The sequence below is a fragment of the Mirounga angustirostris genome, unplaced genomic scaffold (genome assembly GCF_029215605.1).
Source record: "Mirounga angustirostris isolate CCGP_5_RB_7025 unplaced genomic scaffold, mMirAng1.0.hap1 SCAF_4, whole genome shotgun sequence".
Classification (NCBI taxonomy): Eukaryota; Metazoa; Chordata; class Mammalia; order Carnivora; family Phocidae; genus Mirounga; species Mirounga angustirostris.
Window position 1 is genome coordinate 36,275,484 of NW_026991712.1, and position 25,748 is coordinate 36,301,231.

A 25,748-nucleotide genomic window follows, 5' to 3' on the forward strand; every position below is an offset into this window, starting at 1 on the left:
TGTGAACGCCCCGGACTTGTGCCCAATGATCTGCTCCCGCTGTCTCACATCCCACCCCACTTGCTCACTCTCTCCTGCGAGGTCCCAGAACATTCCATCCTTCTTCCCGACATGGCACTGGTGCGTCTGTCTGTCTAGAATACTCTTCCTATTCTTATTCTTGTCTTCTCTCTTGCCTGGCTGACTTCTCATCTGTTAGGTCTCAGCTTAGATGCCACTTCCCAGGGAAGCCTTGCTAAGCACTCCCAGTCTCCCCCACCAGACCTGGTTAGGTTCCCCCTTAATGCTGTTAAATGCTGTATCTCTTTGGAACACTATCCATAATTATAATCATGTCATTATGAATTTAGCCATTATTATGTGCCTATCCCCCCTCCACCATAAACTATAATTTCCATAGGGTAGGAATTGTGTCCATCATGGCGTCCTATCACCTAGGAAATGGCTTGGCAGGTAGTGTGAATGAATGAGAGTAAGAAAAAAAGCAAGGTGGGGGACGTGGGGGAGGGATTGGGGAAGAAAGGAAGATTCTTGGCTACAATATGAACCATTCAAATTATACCATTCTAGATCCTGGCCACACTGACTCAGCTCACAAAACTAGGCTTCTTCTGGATCTCAGCCATCCTTGTGGAGCCTAACACCAAACCAAATTTTTCTAGACCTTTCCTTGGAGGATTAGATGCTGCTTCTAAACTCAGCAGGCAGTGCCTGAGGTCCTGCAGGGAATAAGCTAAACTCCTTGAAACATATCCAAGCCACCTGCCTGCCTTTGCATATTCCCTTCCACCTGGGTCCTCACCATGGTGCCACATCCCCTGATTCGCCACCTCCCCATGAAGGCTGCCTGGACCTCAGCTAAATTCCTATGCCCTAAAGACATAAGATGCACCTCCAGACCCCACCCAGTGAAGCCCCAGGTATGGCTGAATCCCCAGCAGGCCTCATGCTTCTGGTTCTAGACTCTGGGGGAGACAGTGCTCAGGGTCAACATTAGAACTTCTGGGGGAGTCGAGCAGCCGAATGAACTCTCAGTGTGACATCCTGGGGTCATTTCTCACCAACTTTCCATGGAATATCACAGAAATGTGACATTTCTATAAATTAAAAAAAAAAAATCATTTGGGGCGCCTGGGTGGCTCAGTTGGTTAAGCGACTGCCTTCGGCTCAGGTCATGATCCTGGAGTCCCGGGATCGAGTCCCGCATCGGGCTCCCTGCTCGGCAGGGAGTCTGCTTCTCCCTCTGACCCTCCTCTTTCTCATGCTCTCTGTCTCTCATTCTCTCTGTCTCAAATAAATAAATAAAATCTTTAAAAAAAAATCATTTGAAAAATACTAATTTTTCATAAAATGTCTTACTTGCTTAGGGGTTATCTATCATAATGACGTTAAAGTAATCCATGTGCCAGCCCTACCCCTGCTCAACACACACATATTTTAGTCTTACTACACCTATGCTAATTCCCAGGTATACCTTGGTTTCTGTGGAAAAATGCATGCCCAGATTCAATCAACCAACCTAAATAACAATCCTTGCAAACTCAGTCCTTGGTGAGTAGAGGATTCCCTGCCTGTGCACCAGACTGGAGGCCTCCTTAAAATTAAGAATGGGAGAAATTCCAGGAAGGATAGAGTTCGGGTTCAATTTTAAAGTAATAAGACCAGTTTAGGGATGTGCTTGGGGAAATGGATCACTCGCCAGATGGAGCTCCTTTTGTCTTCCACAATACTGCACATCCACTCCCAAGTTTTTGTTCACGCTAATTCTCCTGAATGGGTTACCCGCTCCCTTCCCCTCCCCCTGGTTAGACTCAGCCCATCTTCTAGGTCCGTTCTTGAAGTTGCCTGAAAACTTCTCCAGGATGTACCCACCTGCCCTTCTGAACTCTTGGGGGCACTTAGCCCATGTTGCTATCTCCACATGCTCTACAATAGTCTCATATATGTTTCTCCAAATCACATTATAAACTCCTCAAGGGCAGTGGCCATGCCTGGTGCCTCCCTAGGGGCGGGGGGGAGTTCATATTGATACTCACAAATCCTTGATCCTTTTATGGAATTGACACTGAAATCCTGGCCATCTCCTACCCCTCTCTATCATATATGCTCTAGCCCTCTACCTCACAGAAAATGGGGAGAATGTAATGGGACTAGCCCAGAACAGCCTGGGATTATAGATGTCAACAGAAGGTATGGTTGTTTATATCCACCAAGGTTTCTGCTTGTGTGGGGAAACCCCATGCTTTTTAGGAAGGAGGACATCCTATTAGAGCAGCAAGCTCAGCCAGGGGTTGTGTGGGGTGACAGGTTGAGAGGACAATCAGAGAGGCTAAGAGAAGGCCAAGGTACTCTGCATAAGAGAAGCTGAGGGAGATACCCAGCTGAAGGACTGATATATCAGAAGAGGCTGGAAAGAGGAGGTTGTTGGAAGGACAACCTGTGTGGCTACAAGGACAAAAACAGGGAGAGGACCAGGAAGAAGAAGACAAAGAAGGAGACATAGAACAGCCATCATGAGGAGTGAAACTTTGGGGTAAAGAAGGACATGTTAAAGACAATTTTGAAGAGTTGTGCCATGTGACATATAGCCTCCTCCTTCCCTCCCTCAGAAACCTGCAGTAATATCAACACTGCTCCCTGATGTTTTCAGAATCAGGTGTGTGGAGTGTTCAGTTCATTTTTTCAGTAAGGCAACGGGTACAGCAGTTCTCACAGTGGATGAGGGTTGAATGAACAGAAGTCCAAGGAAACCCAGCCTGGGGACAAATGGGTAATGTTCTCTTCCTTCCTTCCTTCCTTCCTTCCTTCCTTCCTTCCTCCCTCCCTCTTTCTTTCTTTCTTTCTTTTTTTCTTTCTTTCTTTCCCTCTTCTTTCCTTCTTTCTTCCTTCTTTTTTTTTTGAGGGTGTCAGAGTCATTCTTTATTGGTACAAAGACTAAATAAGAAAAATACAATTTGAGAAAATGAAAAACAAAATAGGCATCCTGAGTCTCACTAGATTAATACTGTTTTTCCTTATTTTTTTTCAAACCCTGGTTGAACTTTTGAGAAATGTGTTCTTAACCTAAACCCCAAATAGACCTCTGAGACAAAGGAAAATCCCCATCTTTGGCAACTTATGTTGTACCCATGGGCAGCTGATTGCTGCTTACTTGTGGCTCAATTAACAGAAGAAAAAAAAATCCAGCAGTTCTGAAGTGTTTTCCTGCCTCTTCTCGGGAAGACCAGAGGTTGAGAAGGAGCTTCCCACCTCTGCGGGACAGCATTTGGCCCCAGCAGCCGCACCCCATGGGCTACATAGCATGCTCACACTCACCATCTAATTTGAGAAACTAGAGCAAGCCAAGAGCAACAGATTGTGATTTGTGGGTGTCCAACACGCCAGAAAGCGGTCAGCGTGTAGGCGACAGATGGGAGAGGGTGGTATTCCTTCGCCGGTGGCGGGGAAGGCTGAGGGCCACCTCCATTTTGAAACCTGTGGCTTTTCCCTGTGCAGGAGACCTGGCCACGCTGGGTGGCCCTCAGGAAAGTCTGAGTGTACAGGCCTTGGAGCCAGAAGGTCAGGCGTGGTTACAACAAAAATAAACTGTGGTGATGAGAACCCTGGCTCAGTGCACACATTTGTGGCCTTGGACTGAAGACACCGGCCACAGTATGATTTGCATTCACCAAAAATAGTCATTTCAGCATCTGAGAGTGAGATTGGGAAGGAAGAGCCAAGCTCAATTTCTCACTCTCTAGCTGCTATTTTTCTCCAGGGGACCAAACACATCACCACAGTCCTTGTTCTTCCTTCTTGCTTCAATCACACCTGCTCAGGCTTGGGTACCCTCACTCAACAAAAGTTTATTTAGGACCATTTATGCACCAGACATTGTGCTAGACACTGGGGATTCCACAGTGAACAAATTACATGTGGCCCCTGCCCTCAAGGGCCTGAGAGTCTTGTTGGGCATGTATGAGTTTCCTGGGGCTGTCCTAACAAAGCACCACAAATGAGGGGGCTTAAAACAACAGAACTTTATTGTCTCACAGTTCGGGAGGCCAGAAGTCCAAAATCAAGGCTTTGACAGGGCTGTGCTCCTTCCAAAGGTTCTAGTGAAGAATCCTTCCTTGTCTCTTTCAGCTTCTGGTGGCTGTGGGCAATCCCTGGCAATCACCAGTGTTCCTTGGTGTGTAGATGCTTCACTTCAGTCTCTGCCTCTGTCTTCATGAGGCTTTCTCCCCTGTGTGTCTGTGTGTCTGTGTCCAAACTTCCTTCTTCCATTAAAGACAACAGTCATATTGGATTTAGAGCCCACCCTAAACCAGCATGATTTCATCTTAACTAATTTCTTCTTTAAAGACACTATTTCCCAAAAAAGGTTACATTCTGAGGTTCCAGGTGGACGTGAATTTGTGGGGGGAGGGCACCTGGTGAACTGGGTGTCAAATGACAAACCAGTAAACACAAATAAAAAGATATGGGGCAGGATTATACGGCAGGTGCTAACCTGGTTGTTTTCTGTATGTTTCCATTCCACCTCCTTCTCCCAGGCACACCTAGTCAGCCTACACCAAAGCAGAAACAAGAGCAAAAGGAAAAAGCACATGGGGTGCCCCAGGAAGATTCTTGGATGCATGCAACTTACAGAGTCTGCTTTTCCTCTCCCAGTGAAGAGCCCAGATATGGCAGGGCCTGGAGAAAGGAGAATAAGAAGACAGCATGGTAACAAGAACAAGAAGGGGGGTGGGCAGGAGATTGAGGGCTGGAGGGTCTTCAGACTGGGAGAGGAAGGGGCACCTTCTGTGGGGAGGACCAGGGAAGGGAGAGGCTGAGCCGTTCTTGAGTGTGACCCCCCCCCCACGTGCACACATGCACACGCACACACACACACACCTCTCCACCTCATCAAGAGTCCCAGGCACTTCTAAGTGCCTCTAAACCAAAGGGAGTAGACATGGACACCTCTCTGGGGTGGGGCAGTAGGAGGAATGGAATAGAACCAACTGGAATATCTGTCTTAGCTGTCTTAGCTGAGGCGGTAGACATACCACCACTCACTGTCTCTGTAATTGCAGATGGTGATAGGAAGGGCACGGGGGCCCTGGCACAGAATAACAAAGGGGGCTGCTTTCAGCTGAGGCCTGAAGAAGTGACTGCTAGGATGGGACATGAAGCTCACAGGCAGGGGGCCAGGGCTGGGGACTTTTCTGGCAGAGGGCCTAGCTGGTCTGCAGGTCCCCAGGGAGAAAAGAGCTAGGTGCTCTTGGTCTTCTGGATGGAGCCCCTGAGCATCAGGGAAGCAAGCAAGAGAGAGAGACACTAAATGGGGTGAAGAGGGAGGCAGGGGCTGGAGCAGCAGGCCTGGCAAGTCCCAGTAAGGAATTTGGAGGTCAAATCAACAGGACTGGGTGATGGAATGATGGCGGGTGGGGGAGAGGGTGTCAGGCGTCTGGATAAGAAAAAAAAGCTTCACGAATGACTCAGAGGTGGAAGGAGGAGGAGCAAGTTTGGGCAGGAGGGGTTGGAACATTAACTTGGGGGCATGTGGAGTTTGAGAACACTTCTAGGTGGTCACGTGGAAATCCCAAGAAGGCAGATGAATGGCTGGGTCTGAGCTCAGAGAGAAATCAGGCTGAAGACATAAAACATAAACGTGGAAGTTACCGCAGGAGAGTCAATGAGGGTAAATCCATCCAGGTCAGCTATGTGGCAGAGAGGAGAGAATCGTAGGCTTTATTTTGAATAAAATGTAAACATTTCCCCCTAATTACAAAAGCAAAACATATTCACTATAAAATGCTGGAAATTCAGACCAGCAGTAAGAGGGTAAAAAGAGGAACGTTTGCCCCAGTATACTGTAAACATGGGTATATGTCAATATATATCCTACAACAGGGTGGTGTGCAGCTGGGGGCGGGGTGCATTGCAAGAACGTGGAAGTCGTTCCTGATGGTCTACCATTATAAACAACACTGCCATGAACAAGTGTGTAGTCTTTGTGTATATCCTTTCATTACTTCTATAGGATAAATGACCTTGAAAATCAAAAGAGGTTTATGTTTCCTGTGAGTTTTGATCATTGTCACTTCATTGCCCTCCGAAAGAGCTGGGTCTATTTATGAAGTTATAGGTGTGGTTGGATCACGAGGAACACAGACGGGCCAGGTTCCCTCCCATCTCCCACCACTACCCACAGGGATGAGCAAGTCCAAGGGGTGGAGGTTGTAGTCCCAGGGAAACGCTCCAAAGCACATGTCTGCATGAGCTTTCAGGCACTGAATGTTCCTGAAAGGAGTGATTCTCCTGCGTGCCAAGAGTGACGTCAGGAAGCTCAGGGCTACCAGATGGACGGAACTTACATGATTGCAGGTGGGCCAGTGTTGCTTGTGCTGATGGGTGACGTCAGAGAGAGATCTGGGTTTAATAGGCAGCCCTTACACCTTCCTTCAGGCTCGCAGTCTCACACAGGGGCAGCCTGACGGCGCTCGATGGGGCTGCTGAGACCATGACGGGAGCGCGCGGGCGCCCGCTTTGATGCTCAGCATATGTGCCCTGGCACGTTTCCTCTTCTCGTCCCGTGGTCTGTCTTTGGGCGATGGCCACCTGGAGAACACATCTCTGCGGCTCTCCCTCCTTCCCGGCTTGGCTCAGCGTGTCTCTCACCCGCTGGGGATCTCACTCCCCAGTAAAGGACTTGCCTTTGAGTCTGTTTGTCAGGCTCTGCGTTGTGGGCAAACTCAGGCTAAGACAGCGGCTTCCAGTTGTGTGACCTTTGAGAGAGTCCTTTAATCTCACTAATTGAAACGTTCTCATCTCCGAAATGGGAGGAAATAGGAGTGCTTCCTGGGGTAGGCAGATTAATACCCCCACCCCCCAAAGATGCTTGCATCCTGGTCCCCGGAGCCTGGAAATATGTTAGATTATGGCAAGGGGAAGTTAAAGTTGCAGATGGAATTAAGGTTGTTAATCACCAGACCTGAAAATAGGAAGATGATCCTGGATAATCCAGGTGGACCCAGTGTAATCAAAGCGTCCTCCTTAAAAGTGGGAGAGGGAGGCAGAAGAGAGAGGTGGCCACTGAGGAGAGCCGCACAGAGGTGCTGCATGGAGGGCTTTGAGGCTAGAGGAAGGGGCCCTGAGCCAAGGAACGCAGGCAGCCTCCGGAAGCTAGGCAGGGCACAGAAACGGATTCTCCCCTCGAGCCTTTGGAAAGAATGCAGCCCTGCCGCCACTTTGATTCTAGCCCCGGGAGACCTGTATGAGCCTTCTAACCTTCAAAACTGTAAGGTAATAAGTTTCCCTTAGTTAAGGCACTAAGTTTGCAATGATTTGTTACAGCAGCAAATAGAAAACGAAGACACTTAACTGCATGTGACAATTTTAGGAGCTGATGTGTGTAGTACTCGGCTCAAGGCCTGGCGTGGAGGAAACGCTGTTACTGCTGTTATTGTTTGGTAGCAACTAACCCTTTTCTACACTGAGGTGACACCTGAGTGCCACCCCTTGCGATTCGGGATTAAAACCTAGTCCTTTAAGGGGTACACAAGTGATGCTGATGTACATCCAGGACCTGGGACCATGCCTTTGAGCCCCAAACGATAGCCTTGTGGCCACCAGCACCACTCAGCCCCTGACCATTGGCACCCTGGTCCTTGCCCCATCCCAGGCTGCAACCCCCCACTCTGCCCCCCGTGAAAAAGAGCCAGAGCCAGAAATAGCAGTCACATCCCTCAGTCTGAAAATGCGCTCCTGCCAGTTCGGTATTTTTGTCACTGTGCATGCCTCCTATTCTGCATTTAAAGCATGAAGACACTTTTTCAGGCCACATCAATATACTAGGCCATCTTCTAAGATGGGGTCCTGGACCAGCAGCATCAGCATCACCTGGAACTTGTTAGAAATGCAAAGTCTCCATCCCATCCCATCCCAGACCTATTGAATTAGAAACTCTGGGGTCGGGCTCAGCGATCTGTTTTAACAAGGCCTCCAGGTGATCCTGACGCATGGAAGGTTTGAGAACGGTGGCGCTGCGCTGGGCATTGTACCAGATGCCAAATGCAGGCTACCACCTGCCAGGTGGCCTGTGTGTCTTATTGGGGTGTACCTTTCACATCCTGTCTATTCCTACCACCCCCTGGGGGTCAGTCACACAGGATATAAGCCTTATTGGTTAAATCAATAAATATTGGGTGCCTACAGTATGCGAGGCACTGAGCTAAAAAGTGGGGTGCAGTGGGGAACAAGCCAGCTTGGGGCCTTTCATGGAGCTAAAAGAGAAGACATTTAACAAATCATTCCCCAATCATACCTCACAAGGTACGATTTGCAGAGTTTTGTTTTTTTAAATCCAGGCTTCTCAAGCTTTAACGTGCAAACCAGTCACCTGGGATCTTGCTGAAATGCAGATGCTGCTTTGGTGGGTCTGGGGCCCGGCCTAAGAGCCTGCATTTCTAACAGGTTCTCGGGTGGTTCTGAGATGGCTGGCCTGGCGGCCACCAACACTTTAAACTTCTTAGGGCAAGTTCCTATCCTTTATCCCGTTGCAGTCCCCGGTTTCACTGACAAGCAAAGGTGGCAGGAATTAGAGCTTCATTTGCGGTCAGGAGAGCCAGGTCCTGAGACTTCGCCATGTCAAGGGCTGGCGCCCTAGAACCCAGGAGTTTCTCGGGCAGGCCGGTTATCAGGAAGGCCTGGCAGTGGGGACAAAGGACAAAGGCAGCTCCCTGATTAACTGCGGCACTCGGGGTTTATCACAGGACTGCAGAGCTCTCCCCGCCCCGGGCCTGATGGGAGGGAGACAGCTGCAACTAGAAAACAGATGTGAATTTGCAATGCGTCTGAGGGAAAATGCGCTCTTGGGCCAGCATTGAATGATAAGGAAGCCGCACTCCCCAGGCGCTGAGGGGAAAGAACAACACCAGAGCTTCACAGCGCCCCTCACTCCCCCACTTTTAAAAACAAAAGCCTCCCAATCTCCTTCCTATAGCAAAGGGAAAAGGGGGCGCAAGCTTTTCTTGGCCTGTTTCCAGCCAGGGCAGCTGGAGTCTATTGGACACATTCAGTCACTCTTTCCTGAGATGGGCTGGCTGGTTAAAGGCTGCCTTGCATTCAAGACTGCTCTTTCCCCTGGGGGGCCTCTCCATTTGAGGCTGAGGAATGCCCCCACCACGGGCCACTGCTTTCTCTCTTGTCCCCTGTTTCTTGCCTACAGTGAGCGTTCCCCAGGTTTGGGAAGGTGGTAGGATTCCAAGGGATTTAAGGGATTCTTTCTTTTGGAGTTTCGACCCCACATCCTATCAAGCCTAATTAGCATCCACATCTCATGTATTCAACATTTGGCCAATTTGAACAAGTGACTATTTTGGCTGTCAAAAGTATGATCTGAGTCTTAGTAGTCTGCTTTTGAAATGAGTCGCCTACAAGGAATACATCTAATTCACAACTGGTCGTGATTTCTCAACAATTGTTATTGCAAACTAGAAAATTTTTTGCAAAGTAAGGAAAGCAAGACTTACTGTTTTTGAACACTATGAATTTTTTATGAATCCCATATTTATGAAGTTTAGCATGATATTTTTGTGGGCATTTAATCAAACTTTCATTAATTTCAATTTTGCCACTTTCTTTTCCTACTTTGGAGTTCCCTAAAAAAAATTTTTTTTTTTTGAGTCTTAAGCATTTCTGTAGGCTCTTGAAGGTACTTAGCAGTTGAAACAGTCCTGGATGAGGAAGGGGGGCTGCTGGTGGGAATTTGGGCAAAGGGTGGATGCCGCCTGAGGGAACCACTTACCAGCGCTGTGAGTCTTCACATTTTGCTTAGTTCCTGCATTTCCCTACCTCCAAGGATCCGGCTTCATCCAAGAATCTCGTTGCCATGGTGCTGGGGAAATCTCAAACTGTGTGGAGAAAACTAGAGAGAATCATCAGGTTCAGGGGCCTTGTTCAAATTGACTAAATTTTAATTATAGAAAGTGTGGAGAGTAGTGGGCAAGGGGAGTGCCGTCCAGTCTGGAATGAAAAGGGCCACCAAGAGTGAGGGGATGGGACAGGGTGGTAGTGGGATGGGGGCCTGGGAGCTGGGGCAGCTAGGTGAAGGCCCTGTATGTGGGGTTAGTCCTGTAGACTTAGGCATTGGATGGTCTTTCAGTCCTGGCTCATCTTCCCCTTTGTCGTGTGACCCTGGGCAAATCACTTCCTTTCTCTGTGCCTTAGATTCATCTGTATAATAAGATCATTATAATGTCTGCCTCCTAGAGTTGTTGCTGGAATTGAATGAGCTACTGTCCGTAGAGTGCTTAGCATAGTGCTCAGGATACACTAGATGCTCGAATGTTGTATGCATATATGTATGTATGTTGAATTCTATCAAAATAGTAGCTATTTTATTTGTATAATATTCTTTATATTATATTCTCTCCGTGTCTCTGCCCCCTTATGGTACAGGACTCTGGTCCTAAGGGAGGAAAAAAGGCTTTTTTTTTTTTTTTCCCCCTGATTGCTCCAGTGCAGGTTAGCTCCCTCAGGCACCCACAGCTCTTACCTGCTTAGGGGTAAATTCAGCAGCAAGCGCGGGCTGAGGGAAGATTTTCGGAGAAAAAAGTTAAAAGAAGAAAATGATAATCTGCATTTGTAAGCTTCCCTCCCCTCCCCCCCAAACCCCAAGAAACATTAAGGGTAATGAGGTGGCGATTACAACAAATGTATTGGGCTAGTGATTCTCAAGCCCTCAAACCCACATGTACATTGGAATAGCCCCAGAGTCTGCCACGGGATTCTGAGAGAGAGGAGGAAGGAGGGTTTCGAGGGCGGTTTTAGGAGGCAGGCTAGGAGGTGACTGGCATGGCCCTCACCCACCATTTCATCGGCCAGACTCCGGCACACACCATCTCTGAGCGTGAGGGGGGCTGAAAATTGGCTCAACCACGTCGCCACAAGGGCATCAGCCAGCTGCTGGGACTTTAATGCACAGCGAAGTTCAAGAACTGCTCTCCTGGGGCGGAAGGCAACACTGAAGTCTCAGGACTGAAGAGACAGAAGGGAACAAAGCCTATCTGACGGTGAAAAGAGGCTTACGATTTGCAGCATTATCCCCTACCACCACCTCAGTGTTCCGGATAAGGTATCACAGGCTCCCACTTGCCCTTCGAAGTCCTCCCACCCCTGTGCGGCCTCCCCTTCCCCACTCGGCAACCTGGTTTCTAGTGTGCCTGCGTGTCTCTGTTCTGCTGTAGGCCAGGCTTTCCACGTAGTCAGCCCCAAATCCCAAGCGTCTGACAGGGTGCTTGGCACAGGGTAATAGGTGTTGGTTGAAAGTAGTTGCACAGGACCTAGATGCGGGGCGGGGCGGGGAATGAGCCCAGGAAGGACAATCCCAGTGGTTAAGAGCACAAGTTCTGCCTCACAGTGGGTGACCTTGGACGGGTTCCTTGACCTCTCAGTGCCTCAGTTTCCTTGTTTATAAAAGAGGGTTCATGAGTGCAAACACTTCACATGCTCGTTGCGAGGCTTAGAAGAGCGCCTGACTCAGTGAGTCCGGGGTAAATACTGTCGCTATTTTTGTTAGTAAGACAATAAGAAACCCCACACCTGGAAGGATGTGAGGGCAGAAATGTGCAATCACAAGCAGGGACTGTTTGCACACAGCACGGGGGGTAAAGGAGGAGTCGGATGGAGAAAAGTTTCCCCACATACCCTGGCTAGGAAACTTCAAAGCAAGTAAACATCAGAGGGTGACATTTAACTTCTCACAGAGCAAATGGAACATCACATTCTCGCCCTGTGCAGGCTGGGGCAGGAAATGGGTCAGTCATTGCCGAGCACAGGGGACTTAAGAGTCCCACGGTGCCAAGGCGAGGCTGGTGTTTTGAAGAGGGAATGAGGGGGTGTGTGAGAGACAGAGATACACGTGGGGTATCTGAGATCCACCAGATAGTACTTGACACGGTCCTCGGGCCACAGGTGGCTGCTTTATTGCATTAACATTTCCATAATTCAGAAGATCTCTTGCAGCAACTGCATGATTAGATGTCAAAGATTTGGAGGGACTTGAGATCTATTTGGAAAAACCCTGCATGAGAAGACTAAGAGGGAGGTAATGCCACAAATTTCAGTTCAGTCTTTCAAGGCTTAGGCGTAGCTCTCCTGAAAATGGAACACCGACCACTTCTGAGGACACCAAGACTAGATGTTTAATCTGGGCATTACCTGGGCCCGGCTGGCTCTTTCTCCATTTGTTAGCCCCTCTCAGAGGGTGATCAAGAGACGGAAAACATGAGATGCCTGTTACTCAAATCTGATTAAAAGGAAGGAAATCGTTTGAGCCTGCCCTCCAGAAGAGCCCAGGTGAAATGGGCTAAGGCTCAGAGGAACGCCAGGATCCCATCCATTGTTAAGACCCTAAGATTTGAATCCTGCCCTCCGCATGCTGTGGTCCCTCCCTCAGGAAAGGGAGCACCATGTACTTGCTTGGCTTCCTTTGAGACCAGTCTGACCTTTATGTGCGCTATGTGATCCCAGTTAGAAGAACAGTCCATGGTTAACTTTCCACGTATTTGCCACCTCCTGGCAATGCACGTCTATCATCTTGTGGTCAGAGAATCCATCCTTACATGAAGGCTTTGACTACCATTACAGTGCAGACTCCTGGAATGTCTTCTGGCATTTACCTGTATGATTGAGGGTTACCTTAGGAATGGAGGGATCTGGGGAATGGGATGGAGACTATGGGGGGTGGTGAGGTGGGTACAGGGAAGTGAACACTGTAGAGAGGAGTGAGGGGAAGCCAGAGTGGCCAAAGTCCAGCCTCCTGTCTCTGTTTAAACTCCTTGTACAGCATCCTGCCCAGAGCATGACCCCCACACTGTTCACCATGGCTTCAATCCCCTGTGAATTCCACCCTCATTCTTTGCCACTTCCTATTCACTGCTCTGAACCCGCACTGGTCTTCAGTTTCTTGAATGTACCAAGCCCTTGGCTGCCTTTCCACATGTCCTAGCCTCTGCCTGGGAAACCCTTCCTGCTGCCCATCAGAGAACAGATTGCTCTGAGGTTTGCTCCCTTTTCTTGAGAAGAGGGGGCATTTCTGCCACCAGAATGGATCTTACTATCTTGATTACTATTGTCCCCTTGGCACCTGGCTCATCTATATAGTCCCCATTCAAGTAGTTGTTGAATGAATACATTTGTTTCATGGTTCGGTTGGGCAAGCCCCACGGCTCAGTTCCCGGTAGGATCAGGCTTGGTGAGTGGGCTGAGTTTCTATAATAGGCTCCCTACCAGGTTCCAATTTTGGTGAAACTATCTTTGTGGGCACAAATGAGTGTGCTTGCCACTCCCGATTCATGTCTCCAGTTACCCAGCCGTGGATCATGGCGCTGGGCCCACAGAAAACTGCCTCATCCCCCATTCACTTTTCATTGCCTGCAGCCAACAACGGAAATGACAAGTGTTCAATGGGAACAACCGAGTGCCACCAAGTTAGGAACCTTCGGGAAGGGAACTCATGAAGATAGGATTTCAGGGTTACAGATGATTCAATATTCTGACTGATGTCTCTGTTATACTGAAGTTCCAAATTAAATTCTGAGCATCAGGAGTGAAGTGAGAGTAAAACGGCAACTAAAGTTCTCACATAGAAAACAGTTTTCCTCTTCTGGGATCCAGAAACACTTTCCACCCTGCGTATCCTGAAGGTAGAAAGCAGGGCTGCCATCCCACGGTAGAAAATGTGAGTAACCTTCACACAAGATGTGTTAGACCCAGAGGAGTCAGCCTCATTAAAAGAATCTATAAAGAGTATACTTCTCACCTGTTTTTGCCCACTCTGGGTACCAGAAAATTTATAATTAAAAAAATTTTTTATAAATAAACAATTAAAATTTATAACCACTGTTAAATCCTCTTGTATATTATTTTTGTATACATGTATATATATCAGAATATATACATATATATGTATATATACAATAAATACACCTACATTATATGTAAGAATAAGAATAGACCAGAAGATTTAACAGTGGTTATTTCTGAGAGGTCAGGAGTATAGGTAGTTTTAGGGTTTTTTCTTAGATTTTTTTGAAGTTTCTAAAATGAACATGCTTGGGGCACCTGGGTGGCTCAGTTGGTTAAGTGACAGCCTTCAGCTCAAGTCATGATCCTGGGGTCCCAGGATCGAGTCCTACATTGGGGTCCCTGCTCAGCGGGGAGTCTGCTTCTCCTTCTGACCCTCCCCCCTCTCGTGCTCTCTCTCATTCTCTCTCTGTCAAATATTTTAAAAAAATAAATGAACATGTTTTACTTCTAGAATAAGAAAACAATAATTTTGATAAAACAGTATGTTCTCATTAAAGAAAAAATTGCAAAATATAGAATTACAAAGGAGGAAAAATTACTCAATTATATTCACATTTGGCGTTTTTAAAATTCAGTCTTTTGAAAAGTAAAATATTTTCTATAATTTAGCATAGTTATAATTCTATATATAAAATACTTTTGCCTCCATTTTTAAAGTTTTTTCATTGGAAACACTTTCCAAGTTGTTACTAATCATGGCAACATTATTTTAACTTATGAAATGATATTCTGAATACTGAGTTATTATAGTTTGACTTGTTTCTCATTAGGGAACATGTATGTTTCCAGTGTTTCACAGTTACAAGCTGCCCCTAGCATGCCATGCCATGCCATAGAATTTCAATTTCATTCTGAAGGCAATGGCAAGTCGCTGACAGATCTTAAGCAGCCAAGCGTCATAATCAAGTTTTCATTTCAGAAAGATCTGGCCAAAAAAAAAAAAAATCTGGCTGGCTCACCTTCGGGGTGAGGCTGAAGGTAGACAGAACTGGGCTGAAGTGGAAACCTCCCTAGTCTCTCACTTCACAGCCTTCACTTTACATGGGATTATACAATTGTCGAGCACTGTGGCAATCTAGGAGTCCAACTTCCCTATTTTACAGATGGCTTCTTGAAGGTTGCCTAAAGATGCAATGAGGCACGGCCACTGGAACACAAGGCATCTGATTGTAGTCTCCTGCCCTTCACTAGAGTCGACCATAGCAAATGAGATGACCAAAATGTCCTTTGGATACTCAGAACTGTGGTAAGTCAAAGAGGAGTTTATAACTAAGTAGCAAAGGCAAGGATCTATGATGGTGGTGGTGATTCTTCACAAAGGCCAAATACTCCCACCACTGTGATCTCCTTTGATCTTCAAAATAAATAATAATGCCCATGATCTACTTCCTAGCAGGGCATCATGTGAGATATTTTATATACATTATTTCATTTAATTGACCTACAGCCCTATGAGATTGGTATTCTTCCCATTTTACAGATGGGAAAACTGTGGCTCAGAGAAATGAAAGGACTTGCCTAAGTGAATGAGGAAGTTGGAATTATAACTCTGTTCTTTTGTGTGTGTTTTACTAGGATTTCTTCCAGGACTAACTAGCCATTCAGACAATACTTTCCTCTGGCAGGTAATTTAAACAATTGAAGGGCAGGGCTGAAAAGAAGGGAGGCAGACTGGCTGGCCAGGCTGGGCACATGGCTATTGAGAAGTGGCTGGCCACTCCTAGCAAAGATGACCCCCGTGAAGGACATACAGGGTAGAGGTAGAGCTCCACACAGCAACATTCTCCACAAATAACTGTGGCCATAGCCATAGATCACCAAACAGGTACAGGACTGTTTAGTCAGAGGCACACCTGTGGACCTAATTATTAAGAATGCCATCTCCAAAGGGCGCCTGGGTGGTGCAGGTGAAGCGTCTGCCTTCGGGTCAGGTCATGATCCCAGGGTCCTGGGAGGGAGCCCCACGTCAGGTTCCCTGCTCAGTGGGGAGTCTGCTTCTCCCTCTCCCTCTACCCCTCCCCTTGCTCATGCATGCACCCTCACTCTTTCTCTCTCATAAATGAAATCTTAAAAAAAAAAAATGCCATCTTCAAACTCAAAGGGTACAAGATATGACAGGAACATGAGCCATTAAGAGAGAGAACTATTTTTAAACCTTGAAATCCTCTAAAAATCGATCACTTCTTACAGGCTCCTATCAACCTAAATCTAAACACTTGTTGCCATAGGCAACAGAGTCTGTGGACGATCAAAACTGCCCAATGCCGATGCACTCTGGAAATGTGATAACAAGCATTTGTTACTGGGTTATTCCAATGCGAGCTCATTTGGAACAGCTGTACCTATTCTAAAGCATAATAGCAGCCCATAATTAATTTACCAGTCATGATTGGTTTACTGGGAAAAATGCAGGGCACCAAGAGAATAAATGTCAGATTCATTTTTATTTCCTGCCATAAACAAACCATAAGTATAACAGTATGACACTGCCGTGCTGGAGATCTCCTCCTCTAGCTTAGTGAGATGGAAGGAAAGTGTGATGGGTTACCCAAAGCACTGAAAGTGAGGAAACGTAGCTCCTTCTTGAAACAAAAAAAACCTCACCCTTACTCAGTGAAGGAGAAAACCAAGGACCACCTAGAGTGCTGGTCTATATTTGGATTCAATCACTATTACGAACTGAGGTTTCTCAGTGTCATTGGTTTTGCTCACAATGTGACAATGGGTTTTCTCTTCCCCATCCCACTCCCAGATATCAGCTCACCCTTCTCCTTCTTCAGGTGATTCAAAAGTCACCTCCTCCCAGAGGTCTTCACTCGTTGTCTAAAATCACACAAAATCTGTCTAAAATCCCCTTAACACTACTTACTTGTCCTTCCTGCTTTTTAGCTGCTTAGCATTTATTACTATTTCATATCCTCTAGGTTTTACTTATTTTGGTTATGTTGATTGTTTTGTTGATATTTAGATGATTATGATGGTTTTCTCCCTCACTAAAATATAAGCTCCATGAGAGCAGCGATCTTCATCTTTTTTTGTTTTCTTCTGTTTCCCTGAACTCTGAGCACAGTGCCTAGCACGTAGTTAGCTCTCAATACATTTGTTGAACAGATGAGTGAAGACAAAAATCAGTTTCTTCAAGAAGGTCACTGAGAAACTCCAAAGATGTGTGACTAGGTGGTGATGGACAAAAATATCACTTATTTTGTTACTAAAAGATCAGTCATTAGCCTTTATTATCGACCAGACACTGGCCACGAGCTGTCCATGTCTATGGTAGAAGACCCAAAATGTTATTTTTTTTCCAAAGATTCCATTCAATTTTTGATAGAGAGAGACACAGCGAGAGAGGGAACACAAGCAGGGGGAGTGGGAGAGGAAGAAGCAGGCTTCCCGCTGAGCAGGGAGCTGGACGCGGGGCTCGATCCCAGGACCCTGGGACCATGACCCGAGCCAAAGCCAGACGCTTAATGACTGAGCCACCCAGGCGCCCCCAAAATGTTATTTTAAAAGATGGCTGCAAGTTGTACTCCTTGCTCTAGGGGAGTGAGGACAGAGTTCGTCCTCAGGATGAAACCGCCCTGCTGTTGAGAAAACAATCAGGGGCATGCTGGATGTGCAAAAATGAGGGGCTCTTCGTAGATGAAGTTAAATCATGACTATGACTTCCTTGGAGAGTCTTTTTGGTCATTTCTGTGAAGGGATTCTCCGTTTCCTCACAAATGTTTGAGCTAGGTGAGGAAGGAATTCTGGACTTGAGAGATCGGAGAAGGAACTTGGTTGAGGAAAGAGAGACCCCAGAATCATGAAGGCCAGCTGGTGCCCAAGAAGGGAGACCCCTGATGCAGGGCTCCTTTTAATGGGGCTTGACTCATAGGCTTGCAGTGATGTCTGAGACCTAATTTTAAGTTGCCCAGCAACAAGCCCATCCTTCCGCAAATCTTGCACAAGACTAGTGTACATACTGGTAAATAGCCTCTTGTCCTGTACCTTCTCCCCCAGTTCCCACCACCATTGCCTTAAGCCCCCTGGCCCCAAACCCATGACCCCTTGACCTCCCCAGTGGTCTAGACACAGCAGGGACCCATTAGGACTGATTGGCCATTCCATGGGCCACGGCAGTTATTAATATTTTGACTCTCACCCCTGCCTCCACACACACCAGCTGGGCTCTGGAGGTGAGTGGGGAATAAAGGAGGGGGCTGTGTCCACAGCTGGGTTGAAGCCAAGCAGAGAGAGCAGTATTGTGAGAAGAAGTGAGGAGACACCTGAAGGCAGAAAACCAGAAGGTGCCATGAGGTGGGAGGTGGGGGCGAGGGACAGGCAACATCCAGGGCACACAAGTACGTGCCAGATCTCTTCAGAAATATCCAGAGGGATCCGCTTTCCTGCACTCAGAGCAAGGGTTCAACCTATAAAATTTGAGTATTAAAAAAATGAGCTTACAGAAGTCTGGGAAACTTGGGGATACTGAGATCACATATCAGACCGAAAGAATGGCCCTTCCCGTGCTAATTCTGATAGTTTCAATTTTATAACAAAGAATACTTTGTGTCAGCAAAGAACAGGCTGAACGAAAACAGCATAATTTCCCCCCGTATTTACTCAGATGTTTAACCGTGCAGGGGGCATGCGTGCAACGAGTGGCTCCAGAGCACCAGTTTCAAATCTGACCCAGTCCACGGACGTGAGCATCCCAGGGAGGAGCTCGGGTACCCGCTGCGGGACTCTGCTCGGCTCCAGCAGTCTCGTCTCCTCTTAATGTCAAGAAAATTAATGGGAAACTATGAGGCAGAAGTACAAGCTCTCACTTTGCCGGAGGCCCAAGCAAACACTGTTGGGGGAGAGGGGATTGTCCTCCGACCCTCGTCATCCCACACTTTGACCGACTTTTGTCCTGAAGTCCTCTCTCCTCCCTTTGTCCTTCCTTGCTGGATCTTTCCTTGTCTTCTCACACTTGCATCTTTACCTTCTTTTTTTTTTTTTTTTTTTTAAAGATTTTATTTATTTATTTGACAGAGAGAGACACAGCGAGAGAGGGAACACAAGCAGGGAGAGTGGGAGAGGGAGAAACAGGCTTCCTGCTGAGCAGGGAGCCCGATGCGGGGCTCGATCCCAGGACCCTGGGATCATGACCTGAGCCGAAGGCAGACGCTTAACAACTGAGCCACCCAGGCGCCCGCATCTTTACCTTCTTGATAACGCTCGTACCCCACTCGCTGACAACATGGTTGGCCCAAGACAGACTCTGCCCAGGGCTTGCAGGAGGCAAACCAATGGCTCCCAGCTCGCTGCAGAAAAGCCAGCTAAGGCCCAGGAAGCCAGAGAATAAAAAATGGTGATTCACCCCGATAGCTAGGACTCAGGAGGGGAGCTATCAAAGAGCCTGTGAGGAAAGAGCAAGGGGTCCCTTCGTCCCCCTTGCCCTACAGAAGGGTAAACTCTTTCAAGAAAACCTCTCATTTGAGACCCAGCTGCTACATGAGCCATGTCCTGCAATACTTTTTCAGGATATTCAGAGCAAAATATCTTCTCTGCTGCCTCTTGAACCCTCTTGCCTGCAACTCTCCTCTGGCTTCACTCTGGACACACTGACCTTGTGGATCCCAGGATCTGCCAAACCCATTCCTGCCTCCGAGCTCTGCACCTCCTGCTCTCTTTTTCTGGAACACTCTAGATGTCTATATGACACCTTCCCTCTCTTTCCTCGGGCCCCTGCTCAAATGTCACCCTCCACGTGGAGAGACCCTCCACGATGACTGTATCAAAAACAACATACACCTCTAGTCACTGTCTCCAACCTTATCCCACCTCATTTTTCTTTCTAGCACTTGCCCCACCAGACATAGCTAACAGTTGTTTGATTTCTGCCTCTCTTCATTCGTTTAGAAGCTCTAGATAGGAGCCACATGTCTGTTTTGTTGGTGGCCGACATCTCCGTACCCAGAAAAGAACCTGGCACAAAGCAGGTTCTCAATAAATACTGTTGAATGAATGATTCCCCCAACTTTTCCACCACCAAATATTGTGGGTTTGTTTTTGTTTTTTTGTTTTGTTTTTTACTAATTTTACTCCCAGAAGTCTTAGAAATTCTTATCCTATCACCAAAAGCCTGTCTGAACTTCTGGGAAGCAGAAACTTGTTTTAATGCTAGCTACGTGGGTCCTCAGTAGACTTTGTTAGCTTCATCCCAGGTTAAAAGTTAAATTTTAAATTAGCTTTTCCAGCTCCCCACACCCAGGGGCCGGGCTGGGAATTGCAGCTTCACAACTTCGGTAATAACCGCTTCTTCCCCCTAAAGGAACATCTGTCCACACACAGTGTGTGGGCACACCTGTCAATGTATCATTCAGCCTGCACAGGACAGGATGAAAAAATATCCTCTCTGACCATTTTTTCAGGTTCCTCCTCGGTCCTGGCAGCACAGCAATAAAGAGCAGAGCTGTGGAGCCCACATTGTGGAAATTAGTGAATGCTTTGTTAACTTGAATTAAAAGTGACCTAGAAACCTAGGATCTTCAAAGACAGGAATCCGTGTTAAAATGTTTCATTCTCAAAGTTCTGGAAGTAGATAGCGGTGGTGGTTACACAACATGGTGAATGTACTTAGTGCTAGTACTTGGACACTTACAAATGGTTAAAGTGGTAACTTTTATCTATATACTTTACCATACACAAAATTTTTTTTCATTCTCTCCTTCCAGGGTATATTCTTTAAACATGATTTGTGGTTCACAAGCCTGCACTCCTTTCACTGAAATTTCTTCGATCAGGTAGAAAAGGAATTTACCAGAAGAGTATCGGGTAGCTGACAATTACCAGGAGGACTGGAGAAACACGCTTGGGGCTGTTTTGAGGGGAAGCAGTCACGTGGCCATCAGGCCCTGGTGCTGCAATTTACAGCATTGCAACTTAGACCAGGGACTTCCTTAACTACAACTTCCACTGCCTTTGGATGTACCAGGAGCACTTCTGCACCAAAAACAACCTTTCGGTTACTGCCCCCGCCAAAAAAATCCCCTCTACCAACTTCACCAAAAAATAGATTCTAGATGGTGCTGGCATCCTTACATTACCCACTTTCTAAGAGAAGTTTCATGCGCGCATGGTGTCTGATTGGTGGAGCCCAGGCCACATGTCAATTGTTTGCTCAAATCAGAATCCAAACAGTCTATTGAGTTTATTCAGTGGTTACGTCTCAAGTATTCTTTAAGTCACTTTTAATCTAGAAGAGTCCTTCCTGCATTTTTCTTTACAAGTAACTGACTTGCGAAAGAAACCAAATCAGATTCTCGAGTGTCTTACATCCTAGCTTTCATTGATTCCTTTTTCATGATGCCATTTAACATGGCCTTCTCCCCACTATATTTTCTATAGATGAGGAATTAGAATTAATGGCTGGATTTGACTCAAGTTCAACTTTTTTCAAGTACACTTCACTGGTGATACTGTTTGTATGCTGGATTTGGAGGTTCATGACGTCTGATTGCATTTAAAGCGTTGCCAAGATGGATCAGTGATCTAGGCTGGAAATAGCCTGAGTCTCTGTTATAAAGTTCCTCATTAGCCTCTATCCTATCCTCTACTGATGACCACCACGGAATGGTAATTTTTTTAACTGTGCCATTTCTTCCATAATTCAATTCCTCTATGACTCTGATATAGAAGAACTTTCCTTCATCCACGAGGGCTGTTTGGTTACTCTGAAGTTTGGATTGTACTGAAATAGCAGGACAAGTTCTGGGGGTATTCTGGAACATTCCATGAAATCAGTGCATTAATTGAGTTACATTTAGAATGCACTAAAGAAGCTGAATTTTGAAAGGACATCTGTATTGAATCTGTGTAAAATAAATAAATAATGCTTTGGTATTCACTTAATCCCTAAAGTATCAGCTTTTTCAACCTGGATACACAGAATTGGTTTTCCATAAAGGAAGCATAGAGTTTTCAACCAGGAAAGCCCTGGGTAAATACTGACCAATTTACTGATGGAATAGCCAATAGAAAATCCAGTGTAGTGGTTCCCCATCCTCTTTCTCCTGGTAGATACATGGCCAATGACACCCAATACCTCCAAAGATGTGACAATACGGTAGCATTAATTATGTGCCAGGCACTGTGCTGAGTGCTCTACACCCACAAACGCATTTAATCCTCACCGTAACCCCCGAAGACTGATATTCTTATTACTCCCCCCATTCCACAGATGAGAAAACTGAGGTAAAGAATCAATGATCAATGAAGAACTCACGTGACATAGATTACACTGATCATGACAGGCTGGTGGAGGCTCTGATTTACGGTTTAGGGAAGACAGTTACTTCTGACAGGCTGATGCCATTCAGTTCCAGATGGGTTTAGGGGTACCTCCCGAGTGAATCGGGTTGCCTAATAATAATAATAGCTAGTATTTATATAAGGCTGGGTGCTGATATACACTCTTTAAACATATTAACTCCCTCATCTACTTAAAGGGCTTTTTTTCCCAGCATGGGTCTCAGGCCAAACCTATACCCCTGAGAATACCCCCAGACCCCTATGGGGTCCAGGCAGGGAAGCTATTTTGATCCAGCTTCTTGAAGGACCTGTCAGCCCAGCCTCGCCTCATAGAGGTCAATCAGTCCCAGCGCGAACGGTCTCAAGGACCTCTTGGTGAGCTGAGGTGACCTCCGAGAGAGAGAGAGATTGTCATTACCCTCCCTGAGGCCATTTCCCTCTCCCCTCCCCACCCAGCAGGGCGCTCTCCGATTAATGCTATGATGCTTCTGAGCAGCCGTCTGCATAGACTGCTTCATCCTCTGTGACATGAACCAAAGAACACAAAATCTGGAGACAACGCTGATGGGCGAGCCTCGTTCTGACTTGACAGCTTTCATGTCTGTGTCAATCTGTCTTTCCCCACTGAGGAATCGTCATGGCTTCAGCCTCCTTTCTAATAATATAGTAAACATCCATCAGTGACTCAAGCAGATATTGGTTGCTACGCAAACTGCACCTTATTCGGACTCTCTGGTGATCCCAGAGTCATCACTCACACCAAGCACGGGCTCCGCTCCACCTGACAAGGCCTCCCATGCCGTGGCTTCTCGCCAGGGCTGCTCTCAGCCAGGACTGATTAGCACCCTCTACCCCCATCCCGTCCTCTGCCGTCTGGCCCACTCAGGCAGGCGGAATTGAGAGGGAGAGTTCAAGAGCCGTGAAAAATGAGCAAGCTTTGGGAAACAAGAGAGCCTGCAGACTGGGAGCTCTTCACGCCAATTTTAGGGCCGCTCCTGTGATGAGAGCAATAAAAGAAAGAGCAATTTATGCAATTTAGAAGCAAATGGCCCTTTCATCTGCAGCGGCTGTTGAATGCAAAGCGCACTCCACTGGAGAGGAGAAGCCCAAGCCGGCTCGCAGCGTAGCCTGGACGTCGCAGAGAAAAGGCCTGCCTTGCTGAGCCGTGGCTCCTGAATCAGCACGAGCTGGAGCTGGAGCAGAAAATCGCCTAGTGAATGCAAGATTTCCCTTTACGCTTTGTGTCTCGTGAATGTTCTCTTCCAGGGGGCCGGCCGGCTCTGGGCACAGTCACAGGAGGCAGGAAGGACTTAGTTACTGCCTGCCGGCGTGATGGATAAAGTTAGGGACAAGAAGAAACGCTCATAGCAGCACCCTATCCCTGGGATCGTTGCTGGGGATAAGAGCGAAGATCTGCTGTCACCAAAAAAAAAAAAACAAACCCTTTATCAATGTAATGGCCACATGAGGCCACTTTCCTCCCCTTCATGTGGCTAAGTTTTGACCTCGCTGGGTCTCTGCTGCCCCAGGGTGGTTCAGAGACCACATGGGCATTAGAACCACTTGCCAGCTTGTTAGAAACGGGGGCACCTGGGTAGCTCAGTTGGTTAAGCGACTGCCTTCGGCTCAGGTCAGGATCCTGGAGTCCCCGGATAGAGTCCACATTGGGCTCCCTGCTCGGCGGGGAGTCTGCTTCTCCCTCTGACCCTTCCCCCTCTCATGTGCTCTCTCTCTCTCTCATTCTCTCTCTTTCAAATAAATAAATCTTTAAAAAAAAAAAGAAAGAAAGAAAGAAACGCAGACGGTTGGGTCCCACTCGGAGCTACTGAATCAAAACCTGTGTTTTAACAAGCTCCCCTGGGCCAGCTGAGCAATACCATCGAGGCCCCCCTGTCGTGGGGAGACAGCTGGGGGCGGAGGGGAAGAGCCGAGCTGGGAAGAGGCACTTGCCTTTGCAGGAGAGAGGGGTCTGTAGCACAACAGCTCTTCCTACCTGCGGGGACCCTGCTGAAATCATGACACCTCAGCAGTGAGTCAGCAGTGGGCTCTTCCTTCTCGCTTCTAGCAGGTGCCTCCTCTCTCCGCATCCTTTTGGAGTGTGATGACCTGAGCCCCGTAGGTACGAAAAACTGTGTGTTCTCTTTCATCTGTTGGAAACCATGTTCCTAAAGCCTTCACGGAGGCTCTGACTGTACCAGAGCGAGGGGGGGCTCAGCTCTCTCTCTGGAGGGGCGCTGCCCGCACTCACCACCACCCCCTTTCTGGGCGCAGGCTTCATAGCCTCAGCCGTCTGAGACCCGCAGGGAGGGCGACCTTCACCACCCAGGCCACTTCCATGGATGGGCCCACTTTAAGTTTTTCCACGTTGCTCCCCTCTGCCCCGAATGCCAGGAGCGAAGAAAAGTTCTATTACCAAATGTTATTTTAGAGGAAAACCTCCCAAGATGTTTTTTTTTTTTCATCTTGCAAATATTTGGGGAATGTCTGTGCTGTCAGGACTGTGAAGAATGTCTGCTTCAGGATCCATCAACGGCATTTAAGAAAATCAATCTCTGATGTGGTGAATGTGCGAAGTGGAATCTCTGAAGGAGAAGTAGGGCTTTTGTCTTTGTGCTGAAAACCATGGGGGCGCGTGTTCTTAGCCTCTCAGAGCAGTCCGTTGGCAATGCCGCTGGCGGACCCCCCACCCCCGCCCCCTCTGTGCTCCAAAGGGGCGCTCGGGCGCCCAGGTGGCTCAGTCGGTTGGGCGACTGCCTTCGGCTCGGGTCAGGATCCTGGAGTCCCGGGATCGAGTCCCGCATCGGGCTCCCTGCTCGGCGGGGAGCCTGCTTCTGCCTCTGACCCTCCCCACTCTCATGTGCTCTCTCTCTCTCATTCTCTCTGTCTCAAATAAATAAATAAAATCTTTAAAAAAAAAAGAAAAAAGAAACTCTTCCTCTGGGGCGCCCGGGTGGCTCAGTCGGTTGGGCGACTGCCTTCGGCTCCGGTCAGGATCCTGGGGTCCCAGGATTGAGTCCCCCGTCGGGCTCCCTGCTCAGTAGGGGGTCTGCTTCTCCCTCTGACCCTCTCATTCTCTCTCTCTCTCTCATTCTCTCTCTCAAATAAATAAATAAAATATTAAAAAAAGAACAAAAGAGGGGCGCCTGGGTGGCTCAGTTGGTTGGGCGACTGCCTTCGGCTCAGGTCATGATCCTGGAGTCCGGGGATCAAGTCCCGCGTCGGGCTCCCTGCTCAGCGGGGGGTCTGCTTCTCCCCTCTGACCCTCCCCCCTCTCATGTGCTCGCTTGCTCTCATTCTCTCTCTCGCAAATAAATAAATAAAATCTTTAAAAAAAAAAAAAGAAAAACAAGCAAGTAGGGGCGCCTGGGTGGCTCAGTTGGTTAAGCGACTGCCTTCAGCTCAGGTCATGATCCCGGAGTCCTGGGATCGAGTCCCGCATCAGGCTCCCTGCTCGGCAGGAGTCTGCTTCTCCCTCTCCCACTCCCCGTTTGTGTTCCCTCTCTCGCTGTGTCTTTCTCTGTCAAATAAATAAATAAAATCTTTAAAAAAAAAAACAACAAAAAAAACAAAGGGGCGCTCAACGTGGGAAGGCTTATTGATTTGAGCAGAGATGTGTTGAAGTTGGATTT

The 25,748-nt window shown here is 47.5% G+C and overlaps 1 long non-coding RNA gene across 1 annotated transcript; it reads left to right on the forward strand.

Moving 5' to 3' along the window:
- Positions 1–1,364: 1,364 nt before the first annotated feature.
- On the forward strand, positions 1,365–25,197 carry LOC123858842 (uncharacterized). The gene is made up of 3 exons (XR_006794254.3): positions 1,365–4,707; positions 14,943–15,085; positions 20,544–25,197. It is a non-coding gene; the product is annotated as an uncharacterized LOC123858842 (long non-coding RNA).
- The last annotated feature ends 551 nt before the right edge of the window (positions 25,198–25,748 follow it).